We start from the raw sequence: 18,700 nt of genomic DNA on the forward strand, positions 1-18,700 counted from the left end.
AAGATGGGAAAAATAACACAGACACTGGACAGAGGAACTCTGCCTAGAAGGCCAGCATCCCGGTGTCACCTCTTCACTGTTGACGTTGAGACTGATGTTTTGTGGGTACTAATTAATGAAGCTGCCAGTTGAGGACTTGTGTGGCGTCTGTTTCTCAAACTAGACACTCTAATGTACTTGCCTTCTTGCTCAGTTGTTCACAGGGGCCTCCCACTCCTCTTTCTATTCTGGTTAGAGACAGTTTGCACTGTTCTGTGAAGGGAGTAGTACACAGCATTGTACAAGATCTTCAGTTTCTTGGCAATTTCTCGCATGAAATAGCCTTCATTTCTCAGAACAAGAATAGACTGACGAGTCTCAGAAGAAAGTTATTTGTTTCTGGCCATTTTGAGCCTGTAATCAAACCCACAAATGCTGATGTTCCAGATACTCAACTAGTCTAAAGAAGGCCAGTTTTATTGCTTCTTTAATGAGCATAACAGTTTTCAGTTGTGCTAACATAATTGCAAAAGGGTTTTCTAATGATCAATTAGCCTTTTAAAATGATAAACTTGGATTAGCTAACCCAACGTGCCATTGGAACACAGGAGTGATGGTTGCTGGTAATGGGCCTCTGTACGCCTATGTAGATATTCAATAAAAAATCAGCCGTTTCCAGCTACAATAGTCATTTACAACATTTCCAATGTCTACACTGTATTTCTGATCAATTTTATGTTATTCAATGGACAAAAAACGTGGTTTTCTTTAAAAAACAAGGACATTTCTAAGTGACCCCAAACTTTTGAACGGTACTGCATACATATTTTTTTTATACCTACTATTTTATGACCATCTTAAAACAATTCCATATGGTAACTTAGTAGATATTGCGATCTAAAGGCTTCAATTTATAGGGGTTTTAACACCTGTTTGTGTTAAAACAATGTAGTACTTTAATGGGTGGGTTCACAGGGCTGAAATAGACCGCGACAGGAGTTTCTCACTTTCAAAGGGCCAGGGTTGTTCGGTAGGAGTCCAATGTCACAAGGGATTAAGACGTGTGCACGCACAGCATGAATGTGTGTGCATGTGTTTATTGTTACCAGATACTCATAGTTTGTTTGTTCTCATGTCAGAAGTAGAGAAAGATGTTGAAGTTGTAGGACAGAGTTTTACCCCGTCGAGGAGCAAATGGTGATCTGGAGTGGACTGTAACCACGGGAGAGTCCTAATTCCAAAGGATGAGCTGCTTCCAAACTTTGACAGATCAACTACAGACCTTGATAAGTAATTTATTTATGTCTGTCTGTCTGTCTGTCTGTCTGTCTGTCTGTCTGTCTGTCTGTCTGTCTGTCTGTCTGTCTGTCTGTCTGTCTGTCTGTCTACATTTATTTATAAAGCCCTTTTTACAAGTGCTTATACAGAAATACAGCCTAAAAGCCCAAACGACAATCAATGCAGAAACAAGGTGGCTAGGAAAAACTCCTTAGAAAGGCAGGAACCTAGGAAGAAACCTAGAGAGGAACCAGGCTCTGTGGGGTGTCTGAGTCCCGTCTGTCCCTTGCTCTTTTGCAGATCGAGGCCTTCTATGTTTCTCTGATCCTGTTTGTGAGTCGGACCTGGGATGCTGTGACAGACTCACTGGTGGGGTACTTGGTGAGCCGCAGTGGCTTGACACCCATTGGTAAACTCATGCCATGGTCAGTGGATCTCAATAATACCTCTTCCATTTTGATATTGATTTTGGCCAGTGCAATCCATTCTTGCTGTCCTTCTCAGAGCATCCCTTTCTGTATTTTTGTGTTTTTCAGGGTGGTTCTCGCTATGCCTTTTGGGGTCCTCTCCTATGTCCTGCTGTGGTTTATACCCCAAGGCTCCATGTCTCAAGCCTTCAGTGTTCCCTGGTACCTCACAGCAAGCTGCCTGTTTGAGACCCTCATGACTGTAAGATCTACAATTTCATCTGCTGGATGAGACATTTCATCCTGTTAACATCAAGGCTGTTCTTCTCTTTCTTCACATACAGTATGACCACTCAGCCCCATCTCCAAGTCTTAATCCTCTAGTCTACATCCTCAACCCTCGCTTGCCTTGCTCCATTTCTGTAAAATAATATATATACAAAAATAAAAAATAAATTATTTAACCTTTATTTAACTAGGCAAGTCAGGTAAGAACAAATTTTTATTTACAATGATGGCCTACCCCGGCCAAACCCGCAGACACTTTTATCCAAAGCGACTTAGTCATGTGTGCATACATTTTTCACACATGGGCCTGGGAATCGAGACCATTACTCTGGCGTTGCAAAAGCCATGCTCTACCAACTGAGCTACAGAGGACCACTTATCTTATCATTACTACTGTACGTATCCCAAACAAATCACTTAGCTGCTTTCTGTAGCCTGATCTCTGCAGGGTTATCATCGCTGCCTCTTGATAATGACCACCTTCCTTTAGGGTTACTGTGTGCCATATTCTTCCTGTGTCAGCGTGTCCATGGTTACAAGGTGCAATTATTGACTCACAGTACAGTATCACATGTCCCTTTTTTTGCACCATCACCATGGTTTCTGTGTCTATCTCCTGACAGTGTTTTAATGTGCCTTTCGCTGAGCATGTTTTTGGGTGGAGACCAGAGAGACAGAGACTCTACCACAGCCTACAGTAAGAGCTTGACATCCACTCTCTCTCGTGTTCCATCTTATAATGATGAATGGAATACAAATTGATAAAATCATACATTTCTTAGTTGTTGTTTTTTTCAGCTTCACCAGTCCCTTGGTCTGTCTATGTGATAGGGATGAGTGTGGAAATGCTGGCGATGTTGGTGGCCTCAGCAATTCAGGGTCAGGTTGTGGCTGTATACAACACAGAGAGGGCTGCAGCCTGTCAACAGCTTGACACCCCTGCGCCACAGACAGTTACACAACAGGCCACGGTACTACCACTATGAGTCACACCACAGGCCATGGTACTACCATTATGAGTTACACAGCAGGCCATGGTACAAGTAACTACTCTCCAGTTACAAACACTAACTTAACCCAGCAATGACACACACACACTGAAGGACATAACACTCCTCTACTATGTTGGTTTAGCAGAATTTCTTTGTCAGTGGAAATTAACTTACCTAGTCCCAGGGATATCACATTACACAGTAATAAACTGTTCTTAGCGTGTGTGTGTGTGTGTGTGTGTGTGTGTGTGTGTGTGTGTGTGCATTTGTGTGCATGTGTGTGTGCATGTGTGTGTGTGCGTGCATGTACTTGCATCCATGTGTGTTTTTGCATTTCAAGTATGTGCATTTGTCTTGTTTGTTTACCCATAGGCCTAGGTGTTTTTTGTGCATAATGCATACATGTGAATCATTTGTGCTTGTGTAGCTTTGCTTACCTGTGAGGTTTCTTTCCCTAGCGTAAGGCTTTCCTGACCTCAGCACTGGTCATAGGCGGGCTGTTCTTCCTCTGCTGCCTGGTCCTCTTCCTGAGGGTGAAGGAGCAGCAGGGTGAGTCAAGGGTCAGAACACTAGAATTAGGGTTAGAGAGGGGTCAGTTTCGAACTGCCAGAGTAAAGCACAGGAGAGGTCAAGGTTCAGTAGAATGTGTTCAAGAGTCTAGTTCTGGAAGTGGGCTAAAGGATGGGCTTGGAACGAAAGTTTTGGTAAGTCTTTTGAATGTATTTTTTCTACAACACCAATACCTCTCTCTGATTTTGTCTCCAGCTCCCCTCTATAGTCTGGCTAGAGTGCGTCTGTCCTATCTCACCACTCTAAAGATGTTAGTGTGCCACATTCCTTACCAACGACTGGTCCTTGGCCTCCTCTTTGCTGCACTTGCCTTTCAGGTAAATCCTAGCCTGGGCTGCATCTAAATAAATCAACTAATACATCTTGAATCAGCTAATGCACATTTGTCCCTTTTAGATGTCTTTGGGGAATTTTGCACTGTTCTGTACCCATGTAGCTGGGCTTGGGGCCCAGTTCCAACACTTACCTGGCTCTGCTGGTAAGACAGTTCTGTTCAGTTCCGTCGACCTCACACATAGTCATATCACACACCCCACACCCTCTTGACTGCAAAAAGGACTGTCTGATTGGCCCAATACACAGGTAACAGAACACAATTGTTATCTAATCCGGCATATCATACTCTTTATGATGTGATATATTTATGTGTAGCTGGAAGCTAACCTCTGTCATTTCCTTATTTAAGGGAAAACTACAGCCACAAGACATCCTTGTTGTTTGATATTGTTTGTTTCTTCGTCCTAACAGATAGCAGCCACTATAGCTGTTCCAATGTGGCAGGCAATCCTGGTACGAGTTGGGAAAAAGACCACAATCTTCATCGGCCTATCTGTGAGCATAACATTGTTTCTCCCTTTATGACAATTTTATGCAGAAATACTTACTATGTGAGACTTACAATGTTTTTGTATTTATTTATAGCTCTTCATCCCAGCTGTAACAATCATAGCTTGTGTACCCAATAACCTGCCTGTCTTTGTGACCATGTGTGTGATGTTAGGATTCAGCTTGGCAACCATGTTCCTGCTGCCTTGGTGAGTCAGCACACTGCAGTTAGAAGGCCAAGACTTTGGCTCAGGGCCATGTCTCTGCTTTGAACTGCACTCTGCTCCAGTTCTGTCTCTGCCTCTGTCACTTTGAATGACTCTAAACACACACACAATGCTGACTTGTGTGACTAGGGGCATACTTCATTCATAACTCCCCATGACAGCCTGTCAAGAGTTGAATATTCTGATATGCTGATTTGACACTTGGCCAGTTGACTAATATAAACTGTTTTACACTTCAATCGATTCACCCAGACAATGTTTGGTGCAATATCTGCGTGTGGTCTGATTTGCGAGCCAGTCTGTTATTATTCATGTAGGTCCATGCTCCCGGATGTGGTAGATTACTTTGCCTTGAGTAACCCCTGCTGCAAGGACCTGGAGCCTGCTTTTCTCCTGCTAAGCCTTCTGCAGTAAGCTGGGGGAGGTCTGTCTGTTAGAATCTCAACCATGACATTACAGTGAGTCATTCATCCACCTACTCCTGCTCTGCCTCTCCCTTTTTCTCCCCCTCATTATGTAAAATGTAATTTCATTATTACAGTGCATTCGGAAAGTATTCAGACACCTTCCCTTTTCCACATTTTGTTACGTTACAACCTAATTCTAAAATAGATTTTTTATATTTAATCCATTTACACACAATACCACATAATGAAAAAGCGAAAACATGTTTTTAAGAAATTGTAGCACATTTATTAAAAATAAAAAACAGAAATACCTTATTTACATAAGTATTCCAACCCTTCTCTATAAGACTTGAAATTGAGCTCAGATGCATTCTGTTTCCACTGATCATCTTTGAGATGTTTCTACAACTAGATTTGGAGTCCAAATTTGGTCAATTCAATTGATTGAACATGATTTGGAAAGGCAGACACCTGTCTATATAATGTCCCACAGTTGACAGTGCATGTCAGAGCAAAAACCATGCCATAAGGTCAAAAGAATTGTCTAGAGCTCCGAAACAGGATTGTGTCGAGGCACAGATCTGAGGAAGGGTACCAAAACATTTCTGCAGCATTGAAGGTCCCCAAAGATCAAAGTTTAGAACCACCAAGACTCTTCCTAGATCTGGCCGCCCGGCCAAACTGAGCAATCGGGGAAGAAGGGCCTTGGTCGAGGAGGTGACCAAGAACCCGATGGTCACTCTGACAGAGCTCCAGAGTTCCTCTGTGGAGATGGGAGAATCTTCCAGAAGGACAACCCTCTCTGCAGCACACCACCAATCAGACCTTTATGGTAGAGTGGCCAGACGGAAGCCACTCCTCAATAAAAAGGTACATGACAGCCCGCTTGGAGTTTGCCAAAAGGCACCTAAAGGACTCTCGGACCATGAGAAACAAGATTATCTGGACTGATGAAACCAAGAATGAACACTTTGGCCTGAATGCCAAGTGTCACGTCTTGAGGAAACCTGGCACCATCCCTATGGGGAAACATGGTGGTGACAGCATCATGCTGTGGGGATGTTTTTCAGTGACAGGGACTGGGAGACTAGTCAAGATCGAGAGAAAGATGAATGGCGCTAAGTGCAGAGAGATCCTTGATGAAAATCTGCTCCAGAGCGCTCAGGACCTCAGAGTGGGGCGAAGGTTCAGCTTCCAATAGGACAACGACCCTAAGCACACAGCTAAGACAACGCAGGAGTGGCTTCTGGACAAGTCGTTGAATGTCCTTGAATGGCCCAGCCAGGGACCGGACTTGAACCCGATCTAACATCTAAAAATAGCTGTGCAGTGACACTCTTCATCCAACCTGACAGAACTTGAGAGGATCTGCAGATAATGGGAGAAACTCCCCAAATACAGGTGTGCCAAGCTTGTAGCGTCATACCCAAGAAGACTCAAGGCTGGAATCGCTCCCAATGGTGCTTCAACAAAGTACTGAGTAAAGAGTCTGTATACTTACGTAAATGTGATATTTCAATTTTTGTGATATTCCGTTGTTGTTTTTTTAAACAGTTTTTGCTTTGTCATTATGGGGTATTGTGTGTAGATTTATGGGGGGGAACAATTTCATCCATTTTAGAATAAGGCTGTAAAGTAGCAAAATGTGGAAAAAGTCAAGGGGTCTGAATACTTTCCGAATACGTTTCTTTCACCCTATTATTTCAATATATGTATTTATGTTATGCGTGTGTATAATGTGTGTTTGTATGTATGCTTGTTTGCACTGTAGTTTTGTGGGGTATTGTGCAGGTGCTTGTAGCCATAGTGAGGACGTGGTGACTGCTCTTATTGTGCTGTTTGCCCCTGTGCCCATCACCCTACTGCTGGTAGGGCTGGTCTTCTTCCACCTGTACCCCATCAACAAGGATCGACTCCTCCAGCTCCAGAGAGAGCTAGGAAGAGAGTGAGTCATTCACACTCCTTCTAATAGGCTGCCTTGGTGCTCCTACTATGACAATAGCTTCCTCTCTAAATCCAACATACTGCATTACAACTTCCCTGACACATTCCTGAGTTTATTGATGTTTGTATGTGCATGATGATGAATATGAATACGTGTAGCCCTAGGCCACTAACTGTTTTCTTGTTTTCCCTCTATTCAGTGTTGAAGCCATAGATTCAACTGATATAGAAGAGAAGATAGGATCACACATTCATCAGTCAAGACACCAAACACATGAGTCCAGTCTGAAGTCATGTGGTTAGTCACAGCCAACTAAGTCAAGTTGTACTTAAACAAGTCTAAAAAGTTAAATAACCAATCACAATATCCACTGGAGTTCAGGCCTGATTTGAATTCCCATTCACAAGTATCTAAGCCCAAATCAGATCACCTTGTATGGAATTCTTTCCAAATTCTAATCACTGCTCACGTAAATCTGATCATAGGATGTCTAACTAGTCTGAAGGAAAATGTAAAATTACATTTGTCTAAAAAAATCATATATAAACAATTGTGCCAATGTCACGGGCGGGGATCTTCTACACCAGCAGTCCCCAATTACATTCAGCCATGAGACGATTTTTACTTGTGCGGATGGTCGGGGGGTCGGAACTTATTTATAAATAATTTGTACACTGCATATTGACCATAAGAATCCTAAACAGATATAGTATTAGACAAAAATTAAATCATTTCAAACTTTGATTACATTGGGATATAATCACATATGCCTATATTTGTGTGGGAATACTTGGGAACAGATTTCCTAAATTAAAATCACTTTTAACTTTAAAATCAGTGCATGATGACGCAATACACAAAAAATGTTTTCATGTACCGAATAAAAATCTAAAGTTTAGTATGTTTCCATCGCATTTAACTCTACTGATAGTTTTGTCACAAAAAACTGTAGGGTTAAATAAAAAATGTGTTTACTCTGGACTTGGCACTTGCACTCTAGCCAAAAGATGACAGATACAGTGGGGGGTAGGCTCTGCATCTAGGCTGGTCTATAGGAGGAGATTATTATGGATAAGAGCGAGAATATTTGTTTGTCTAACGGCAGTCCAGCATCAATCATGTCACCAGTATGAGACCCTCAATATTTATTGGAAAGGCACATCAAGATCACAGTGCACTTTCACCACTCTTTGAAGTTCATCATAACTTATTTAAACTGTAGCCTAATAAACTGCATGGTTGGTCTCCTTTGGCAATTTGTTTTGCTTAAATCTAAACAGGGTAATAAACAGGGACAATTAATGGAATATTGTGAAATCAAGGAATGGAACGAAACAAGCAAAAGCAGTAGAAGACAAGGATCAGTCCAATAATGAATTTCTTGTTGGACTGCGTTTCTAGGACAGGGAGCTTCATTTTGGAGATTTTGGTAATATGGAGGGCTGTGAAGAGATCAGTGGGAAAGGTGGATTTAATCAAGGTGACTAGAAGCAGCCTTGTTTTGGTTAATTGTGTCGATGAACAACAAAGGTTACTCACGTAACCACAGTGCTATGAGCTAGGGACTATGCTAGTTATCCTTGCAGCTGGATGAGTCAAGATATTAATATCAGAGTAATTCCATGCCACGGGTGTGATGCACATGCTCCCACCCCCTATAAATACCTGGGCATGTAGCTTCACTTCCTCAAGACTCTTCCCGAGGCTACAACGGATCCAACAGCTAGACTAGCATAGTCCATAGCTCATAGAACTGTGGTTACGTGAGTGAGTAACCTTCATTCTATTTTGCTTGAGGGACTATGCTAGCCACTCAATGGGATGACAATACCAGAGTAAGTCGGTTTCCGTAGGGCAAAGCCTAGAGCAACACATCACCATAGGTGCTCGAGTCAGTACCCGGACCAACCACAGGTTTCTGTTGGGAGGTAGCACCAAGCACAGCTGAGCTCACACTGTAAGGGTTAGCAACATTCACCCAGTAAAACCTTGCAAAGGACTGGGGAACGCCCAACTGGCAGCCGTAGATCTGTCAGAGAGGGGGACTCCCTTGAGCAGTGCCCAGGAGGTGGCAATTCCCCCCGTTGGAGTGCGCTACTGCAAAGGATGGGGCTGGGTGGGCAGCTAGGCTATATGCTTGCAGACTGTTGTCTACAAACCAACGTGATGACCGTTGTTTCCTCCAAAGCAAACAAACAGCTGATCAGAGCGACAGATCGCCTCTCCACGTACTCATTTAGGGATATCACAGGACACAGAGCGCATACATCAACATCATGACTAAGGCTGTTAGCCCCATTTCCCTGTTCATGTGACCTGAGGGCAGGACCTTTGGTAGGAAGGCTGAATTAGGCCACAGAGTAACGCTCACTTTTCCCAGGCCAAGACAATATTTTTATTTAACTTTTCTTTAACAAGGAAAATCAGTTAAGATCAAATTCTTATTTACAATGACGGCCTACCAAAAGGCAAAAGGCCTCCTGCCAGGATAGGGGATTAAAAATTTAAATATAGGATAAAACACACATCATGACAAGAGAGACACCACAACACTTGTAAAGACAGACCTAAGACAACAACATAGCATGGCAGCAACACATGAAAACACAGCATGGTAGCAACACAACATGACCAAAATAACACTCATCACTAACAGAAACAGCATGGAGCTCGCCAACCCTTTTGGTAGAGGCGATGGCCACCAGACCAGGGTGTAGTCGCCGCTCACATTCCGGAGGCCCTTCCCTAGACAGCATTGCTGCTGCAGTGTTCAGAATCCTTGGGAGGTGTACAGCTCTTAGTTAGGCCACATTCTTCTGTGACCACAGTAGAAGGTTATGTGCCATCTGGTGGAGGCGGTGGAGGCGGATGGAACCCAGACCCCCTTGGTGGTTTATGTACACTACCACTGTGGCGCTGTCTGTCTGTACCAGCACATGTTTGTCTGTCGTGGAAATTCAGTACTGAGAGAGATTTGGTCATTTCTTCAAACAATCATCTTTATTTAATATCGATTTATTATTGCAATAATGAGGCTGGTTGACCCCCCTTGAGTTTTGGACTGAGTAACTTAACCATTACACAAATACAGAGTCCTATATACAGTGCCTTGCGAAAGTATTCGGCCCCCTTGAACTTTGCGACCTTTTGCCACATTTCAGGCTTCAAACATAAAGATATAAAACTGTATTTTTTTCTGAAGAATCAACAACAAGTGGGACACAATCATGAAGTGGAACGACATTTATTGGATATTTCAAACTTTTTTAACAAATCAAAAACTGAAAAATTGGGCGTGCAAAATTATTCAGCCCCCTTAAGTTAATACTTTGTAGCGCCACCTTTTGCTGCGATTACAGCTGTAAGTCGCTTGGGGTATGTCTCTATCAGTTTTGCACATCGAGAGACTGAATTTTTTTCCCATTCCTCCTTGCAAAACAGCTCAAGCTCAGTGAGGTTGGATGGAGAGCATTTGTGAACAGCAGTTTTCAGTTCTTTCCACAGATTCTCGATTGGATACAGGTCTGGACTTTGACTTGGACATTCTAACACCTGGATATGTTTATTTTTGAACCATTCCATTGTAGATTTTGCTTTATGTTTTGGATCATTGTCTTGTTGGAAGACAAATCTCCGTCCCAGTCTCAGGTCTTTTGCAGACTCCATCAGGTTTTCTTCCAGAATGGTCCTGTATTTGGCTCCATCCATCTTCCCATCAATTTTAACCATCTTCCCTGTCCCTGCTGAAGAAAAGCAGGCCCAAACCATGATGCTGCCACCACCATGTTTGACAGTGGGGATGGTGTGTTCAGCTGTGTTGCTTTTACGCCAAACATAACGTCTTGCATTGTTGCCAAAAAGTTCAATTTTGGTTTCATCTGACCAGAGCACCTTCTTCCACATGTTTGGTGTGTCTCCCAGGTGGCTTGTGGCAAACTTTAAACGACACTTTTTATGGATATCTTTAAGAAATGGCTTTCTTCTTGCCACTCTTCCATAAAGGCCAGATTTGTGCAATATACGACTGATTGTTGTCCTATGGACAGAGTCTCCCACCTCAGCTGTAGATCTCTGCAGTTCATCCAGAGTGATCATGGGCCTCTTGGCTGCATCTCTGATCAGTCTTCTCCTTGTATGAGCTGAAAGTTTAGAGGGACGGCCAGGTCTTGGTAGATTTGCAGTGGTCTGATACTCCTTCCATTTCAATATTATCGCTTGCACAGTGCTCCTTGGGATGTTTAAAGCTTGGGAAATCTTTTTGTATCCAAATCCGGCTTTAAACTTCTTCACAACAGTATCTCGGACCTGCCTGGTGTGTTCCTTGTTCTTCATGATGCTCTCTGCGCTTTTAACGGACCTCTGAGACTATCACAGTGCAGGTGCATTTATACGGAGACTTGATTACACACAGGTGGATTGTATTTATCATCATTAGTCATTTAGGTCAACATTGGATCATTCAGAGATCCTCACTGAACTTCTGGAGAGAGTTTGCTGCACTGAAAGTAAAGGGGCTGAATAATTTTGCACGTCCAATTTTTCAGTTTTTGATTTGTTAAAAAAGTTTGAAATATCCAATAAATGTCGTTCCACTTCATGATTGTGTCCCACTTGTTGTTGATTCTTCAGAAAAAAATACAGTTTTATATCTTTATGTTTGAAGCCTGAAATGTGGCAAAAGGTCGCAAAGTTCAAGGGGGCCGAATACTTTCGCAAGGCACTGTATAGCTGACACTAGCAATGCTCAGTCATTGTTGGTTCAACCCTCCTCATTCAAACCAAGGAGCATAATAAGCCACTGGGGTCATCCTGACGTTATCTGCACATGTGTTGTTGTCTTAACCCCACCCTGGCTTAGTTTCCCAGATGCAAGAATGATTTTGAGACAATGAGGAATTGTTCTAAACTCCTCCTGGCTATCTCTATCGCGGTTACACCCACCACATCTTGTCTATGTAATGCAGTCTTTAACACATTTGTCAGCTCAAGCCATCTCCTGTGATCATACGCCCGGATTAGTTGCTGGGAAGTAGAGTGGAGACCATAAAAACACAGACACTAACAGGACAGAACTATCCGCCTATTTGTTAAGTATTAATTGCTAACTATTAATATCAAACAAATAAGGTAAATATGTCATTTTTCTATCACGTCTCGCAGTTGTGAGAAAAAGTTGAGCAGAGCTCGTCGGACTGCTCTCAACTCCAGCATGTTGTTTGGACCAGCTGGAGCTCCATGTCCCGCTGGCCGCCCTCCCCTTCAATAATACTCCCCAGCCTGTCAAGGAGGCGTCTGTTTGAACCTGTTCCCTCCGATGGAATCAGGCGTATACTACCTGAAAAGGAATTTCGGGGATCACCGTCTTGCCAGGGCTCGCGTGCATTCCTTAGACACAGTCATACCTGTTTTCCTTGGGATTTAAACCTTGAGCATTGAACCACCTCTGCATGGGTCTCAAGTGTAGAAGGCCAAATGGGGTCAAAAGGGAGGCTGCGAAGAGGAGACCCGGCAGTCTCTGACACTGAAGAACAGTCACCTTCTGGACAAAAGGATTGAGGTGAGCTACAATTTTCTGAACTCGCTTTTTGGTGAGGTGAGCCCTCCTAAGAGACAAGTCGATCCATATGCCCACGAACGTCACAGTTTGTGTGGGGACCAGGTGTATTTTTTGCATGTTCAACCTGAGGCCTAGCGCTGAGATATGCTTCAGGAGATATGTCATGTCTGCTGCTGCCTGTTCTCCTGACTGAGAACAGGTTAGCCAAATGTCCAGGTCAGGTATTCCCAACAGACAGGGATGTTGAACCATCGAAGAGACGCAAATATGAGGAGAACTACATTGATTTGGGGTTCACTTATTTTGGGAGTAGTGCCTTTCCTCAGCCACAGTGTATTATATGTACAGAAGTACTATCTCACAACTCAATGAAACCTTCACTGTTGCGCAGACATTTAGAAACAAAACATGCCAATTTGAAAAATAAGCCTCAGGAGTTTTTTGAGCAAGAATTAAGACTACTTTCGAGTAGTAAGACATGTATAATAGCAACAGATACCATTAATAAGAAGGGGCTAGAAGCGTCTTATAAGGTGAGCTACCGAGTGGCTAGGACAGGCAAGCCACATACTATTGTGCAGGACTTCATTCTTCCTGCTGAAGCGGATATGGCTGGGACAATGCTGGGGGAAAAGGCCAAAAAAACTATACAGACAATGCCTTCATCAAACAACACTGTTTCACAATGCATCAGTGACATGGTAGGAGATGTTTTGAAACAATTACTGCTTCACATACAAGCCATTGAATTCTATGTGCTACAGCTGGATGAGTCATCAGACGTGGCGGGCCTGGCACAGCTCCTGGTACACAGTTGAAGTCAGAAGTTTACATACACCTTAGCCAAATACATCTAAACTCAGTTTTTCACAATTCCTGACATTTAATCCTAGTCAAAATTACCTGTCTTAGGTCAGTTAGGATCACCACTTTATTTTAAGAATGTGAAATGTCAGAATAAAAGTAGAGAGAATGATTTATTTCAGGTTTTATTTCTTTCATCACATACCCAGTGGGTCAGAAGTTTACATACACTCAATTAGTATTTGATAGCATTGCCTTTAAATTGTTTAACTTGGTTCAAACTTTTCGGGCAGCCTTCCACAAGGTTCCCACAATAAATTGGGTGAATTTTGGCCCATTCCTCCTGACAGAGCTGGTGTAACTGAGTCAGGTATGTAGGCCTCCTTGCTCGCACACACTTTTTCAGTTCTGCCCACAAATGTTCTACAGGATTGAGGTCAGGGCTTTGTGATGGCCACTCCAAGGACTTTGTTGTCCTTAAGTTATTTTGCCACCTCTTTGGAAGTATGCTTGGGGTCATTGTCCATTTGGAAGACTCATTTGCGACCAAGTTTTAACTTCCTGACTGATGTCTTGAGATGTTCCTTCAATGTATCCACATGCTTTTCATACCTCATGATGCCATCTATTTTGTGAAGTGCACCAGTCCCTCCTGGAGCAAAGCACTACCCACAACATGATGCTGCCACCACCGTGCTTCCGAGTTTGGGATGGTGTTCTTCAGCTTGCAAGCCTCCCCCTTTTCCCTCCAAACATAACAATGGTCATTATGGCCAAACAGTTCTATTTTTGTTTCATCAGACCAGAGGGCATTTCTCCAAAAAGTCCGATCTTTGTGCCCATGTGCAGTTGCAAACTGTAATCTGGCTTTTTTAATGGCGGTTTTGGAGCAGTGGCTACTTCCTTGCTGAGCTGCCTTTCAGGTTAAGTCGATATAGGACTCGTTTTACTGTGGATACAGATACTTTTGTACCCGTTTCCTCCAGCATCTTCACAAGGTCCATTGCTGTTGTTCTGGGATTGATTTGCACTTTTCGCACCAAAGTCCGTTCATATCTAAGAGACAGAACGCGTCTCCTTCCTAAGCGGCTGCGTGGTCCCATGGTGTTTATACTTGCATACTATTGTTTGTACAGATGAACGTGGTACCTTCAGGCATTCGGAAATTGCTCCCAAGGATGAACCAGACTTGTGGAGGTCTACAATTTTTTTTCTGAGGTCTTGGCTGATTTCTTTTGATTTCCCCATGATGTCAAGCACAGAGGCACTGAGTTTGAAGGTAGGCCTTGAAATACATCTACAGGTACACCTCCACTTGACTCAAATGATGTCAATTAGCCAAACAGAAGCTTCTAAAGTCATTACATAATTTTCTGGAATTTTCTAAGCAGTTTAAAGGCACAGTCAACTTAGTGTATGTAAACTTCTGACCCACTGGAATTGTGATACAGTGAAATAATCTGTCTGTAAACGATTGTTGGAAAAATGACTTGTGTCATGCACAAAGTAGATGTCCTAACCGACTTGCCAAAACTATAGTTTATTAACAAGAAATGTGTGGAGTGGTTGAAAAACAAGTTTTAATGACTCCAACCTAAGTGTATGTAAACTTCCGACTTTAACTGTATGTCCGTTATGTTTATAGGGGGTTAATTAAGGAAGACATCCTCTTCTGCAAACCACTGGAAACCAGGACAGCTTTGTGACATCAAATGGACTTTGGTGGTCAAGATGTGTTGGTATCTGCACTGATGGCACAAAAGCCATGACAGGGAGACATTGTGGAGTGGTAACGCGTGGGCAAGCAGTTGCTCCCAACGCCACTTGAGTACACTGCAGCATCCACCGAGAGCCTCTTGTTGCCAAAGGAATGCCTGACAGCTTGAAAGACGTTTGGACACTCCAGTGAAAATGGTTAACTTTGTTAAAGCAAGGCCCCTGAACTCTCATGTATTCTTTATGTATTCTTTGCTATGCAGTGATATGGGCAGCGACCATGTAATGCTTTTACAACATACAGAAGCTCGCTGGTTATCAAGGGGCAAAGTATTGACCAGTCTTTTTTAAATTGAGAGACGAGCTTAAAGTTTTCTTTACCTACCATAATTTTCACTTGTCTGGCCGCTTGCATGATGACGAGTTTCTCACACGACTGGCCTCTCTGGGTGATGTTTTTCACTTGTCTGGCCGCTTGCATGATGACGAGTTTCTCACACGACTGGCCTGTCTGGGTGATGTTTTTCACTTGTCTGGCCACTTGCATGATGACAAGTTTCTCACACAACTGGCCTATCTGGGTGATGTTTTTTCTCACCTGAATGATCTGAATCTAGGACTAGAGGGACTCTTCACAAGTATATTCAATGTGCGGGACAAAATTGAGGCTATGATTAAGAAGTTGGAGCTCTTCTCTGTCTGCATTAACAAGGGAAACATTCTTTCCATTATTGTATGGTTTATGTCTGCAAATTAACTCAAGCTTACGGACAATGTCAAATGTGATATCACGAAGCACCTGAGTGAGTTGGGTGCGCAATTACGCAGGTACTTTCCCAAAATGGATGACACAAACAACTGGATTCGTTATCCCTTTCATGCCCTGCCTCCAGTCCACTCCAGTCCACCAGTCCGATATCTGAACAAGAGAGCCTCATCGAAATTGCAACAAGCGGTTCTGTGAAAATTGAATTTAATCAGAAGCCACTGCCAGATTTCTGGATTGGGCTGCACTCAAAGTATCCTGCCTTGGCAAGTCATGCTGTTAAGACACGGATGCCCTTTGCAACCACATACCTATGTGAGAGTGGATTCTCGGCCCTCACTAGCATGAAAACTAAATACAGACTGTGTGTGGAACATGATATAAGACTGAGACTTTCTCCAATACAACCCAACATTGCAGAGTTAAGTGCATCCTTTCAAGCACACCCTTCTCATTAACCTGTGGTGAGTTATTCACAATTTTCGATTAACAAATAAAGTGTTATATGTAAGATGGCTAAATAAAGAGCAAAATTATTGATTATTATTATAATGTTATTAATGGACTTTACTTCCCACAAGCCGGGTTGTGACAAAAACTCACACTCATTCTTATGTTAAATAAATGTATTGCATAGTGTGTGTTTGTGGCAGGCTTACAATGATGGCAAAAAACAACATTTGAGAGTGCGCTGACCCTGGTGCTAAGGGGGGTATGCAGCAGGAGGTTGAATGTTTGAAGGGGTACGGGACTATAAACAGTTTGGGAACCACTGGTCTAGGTCATTTAGTACCATCATCCCCTTTGATGTTATGGGTGCTATAGCGACATCCATGCATTTTGTGAATGCTCTTGGTACCAGGGAAAGGCCGAAAAGTAATACTTGGTGCCCTTCTTCACGGAGGCTGACATCTGTCTGTGAGAGCCAAAGCGGTCTGCATGACGAGATGACCGTATACCCGGCTTTGCCATTAGCACGTGACATCTCAACATTTAAGAGGGAGAGGAATGTGGACACCGGAGTCATTTCAGCTGTCAGCTCAGGGTCACCGTCGGTGGACAGGCGAGCTATCAGACCATGCAGGTATGCCTGCAGCAGAGTGGTTGTATTCATGAGGCGAGCCACCATGGCCAGAAGTTGTCCTTTAAGTTGTCATCAGCAGCCCGATGAGGACAGCGGGGAGACTTACCAATGATCTCCTTGTCTGGGAGGACCATGATCGCAACAATGGGGTCCATGACTGGGTACTGGTCCAGTACCAATTCCTCGGGCGAAGCCATGAATGTCCAAGGCTTGCACTGGCTTGAGTTAGCCTTAGCCCAAGTTTGATGCAGCTCATTGGAGTACTTGGGGCAATGAGGAATGTACACTCTGCCTGGGCTTCTGTTAGGGTCTGGATTAATATCCAGAGCTTTCAGAATCCTAGAGATGAGCTCCTGCAGATCAGCTGATGAAGAGGGGGCTTCACTCTCAGCCCTCTCTGAGCCATGGTTCGCTGACCCAGAACCAGCCTCAGAGGTCTCTCTTTGTTATGTCATTACCAGCAAAGATGGAGATAGCATCAGGATCCTGTCTTAAGTCTTCAACAGAGCCTGTCAGGCTGAGAGAGTGGAGCTGCGAAGGTCGGCGGGCCCGCTGCCGAGGAGGGTTGTTAACGCTTGAGTCCGCTCCCGGAGCCTCTAGCATTTGTCTCCTTCATCGTAGCTAATCGTGCTTCACATAGCCGTGGGCCAAGAGTAGCACAATACATGCAGCTGAAGGGGGAATCCACAACCTGAATGGCATGATCTAAGCCTAGGCACATCATACAGGTGGAATGGGCATCAACCGAAGCCAAGCCAGCATTGCATTTATCACAGTAGTATGGCATGTATAATCTTCTCCCTGTCTAGACAAAAGTCAGAAATACAGATATGTCTTATAGAACAGATAATCTGCATTACACTCCTTTAATACTATACCAGGTGTAAGTATAAAGTAGTTCTCTTCTCAGGGCAATATGTTAATTAAGTAATAATATATTCTATGGATATCAGAATATATTTGGGAAATTCCACTCACAATCCCCAAAAGGTATGGATGTGAGGAGCCAATTACACTGAGAGAGTAACAGACTGTGTGAGAATAGGTCCTATGAACAGATGCTCTGAATCTCACTCCGGCAACAGCTGCAGCTCGAGCCAGTAAGAGAGTATGCTAGCTAGGATGCAAAGCCTGGACATTAGCCTGGGTAGGTGCAGTACCCAGACTCAATATTCTGAGAGAAGAGGCTAGCATCCAGCTGAAGCTAATAACCAACAGGTAATGCAATTAGCTGGGAGGCAAACCGGCGGACAGACAAGACACAGACAAGATTTGCGCCCGTGAACAGGTTGGACCAACCAGTTCACCCTAATTCATAGCATGGTGTCGACCTGTAAGAAAAAGCTTATAAGACAAAACACTGCAGAGAACTGTTGGGTGGAGCAAGCTTCGCCCAAAATGTAGCATACTCTACACATTCAAGGAAAACTAGTCTTCTAAATCCAATTCTCGCTCACCTGCGTAGCCAAGGGAAGAAAATAGGAAGTGATGCTATGCGCCCAGGTATTTATAGGGGATGGGGCGCATCACACCCGTGGCACGGAATTACTCTGATATTAATACCTTGATTCATCCTGCCACCAGGCGGAATGATATTTCATTGAGTGACTAGCATAGTCTCTCAAGTGAAATAGAACAGAAGACTGGATCTACCGAAGTCAGAAGTAACCTGTATTGATCTTCGGAGCACACATCTTCTGTTCTATTTCACTTGAGAGACGATGCTAGTCACTCAATGACATATCCTTCCACCTGGTGGCAGGATGAGTCAAGATATTAATACCCCACATAAAAAAAAATACCCCACATTATTTCCCTTGGGATTCTTATTCTCCGAAGCTTGGCTTCGGAATGC

At 43.4% G+C, this 18,700-nt stretch overlaps 1 long non-coding RNA gene and 1 pseudogene across 2 annotated transcripts; both read left to right on the forward strand.

Moving 5' to 3' along the window:
- The first annotated feature begins 1,111 nt into the window (after positions 1-1,111).
- LOC110531221 (sodium-dependent lysophosphatidylcholine symporter 1-like) lies at positions 1,112-7,339 on the forward strand (annotated as a pseudogene). Its single transcript, XR_016483558.1, has 13 exons — positions 1,112-1,141; positions 1,501-1,682; positions 1,794-1,926; positions 2,576-2,649; positions 2,784-2,923; positions 3,403-3,493; positions 3,710-3,831; positions 3,911-3,992; positions 4,262-4,345; positions 4,436-4,548; positions 4,884-5,024; positions 6,745-6,918; positions 7,118-7,339. The product of XR_016483558.1 is annotated as a sodium-dependent lysophosphatidylcholine symporter 1-like (transcript).
- Positions 7,340-11,899: 4,560 nt separating this feature from the next.
- LOC149981292 (uncharacterized) lies at positions 11,900-16,307 on the forward strand. Its single transcript, XR_016483369.1, has 2 exons — positions 11,900-12,475; positions 14,925-16,307. It is a non-coding gene; the product is annotated as an uncharacterized LOC149981292 (long non-coding RNA).
- Positions 16,308-18,700: the final 2,393 nt, after the last annotated feature.

This window comes from Oncorhynchus mykiss, chromosome 9 (assembly GCF_057628025.1).
Source record: "Oncorhynchus mykiss isolate SJ-2025 chromosome 9, ASM5762802v1, whole genome shotgun sequence".
Taxonomy (NCBI): Eukaryota; Metazoa; Chordata; class Actinopteri; order Salmoniformes; family Salmonidae; genus Oncorhynchus; species Oncorhynchus mykiss.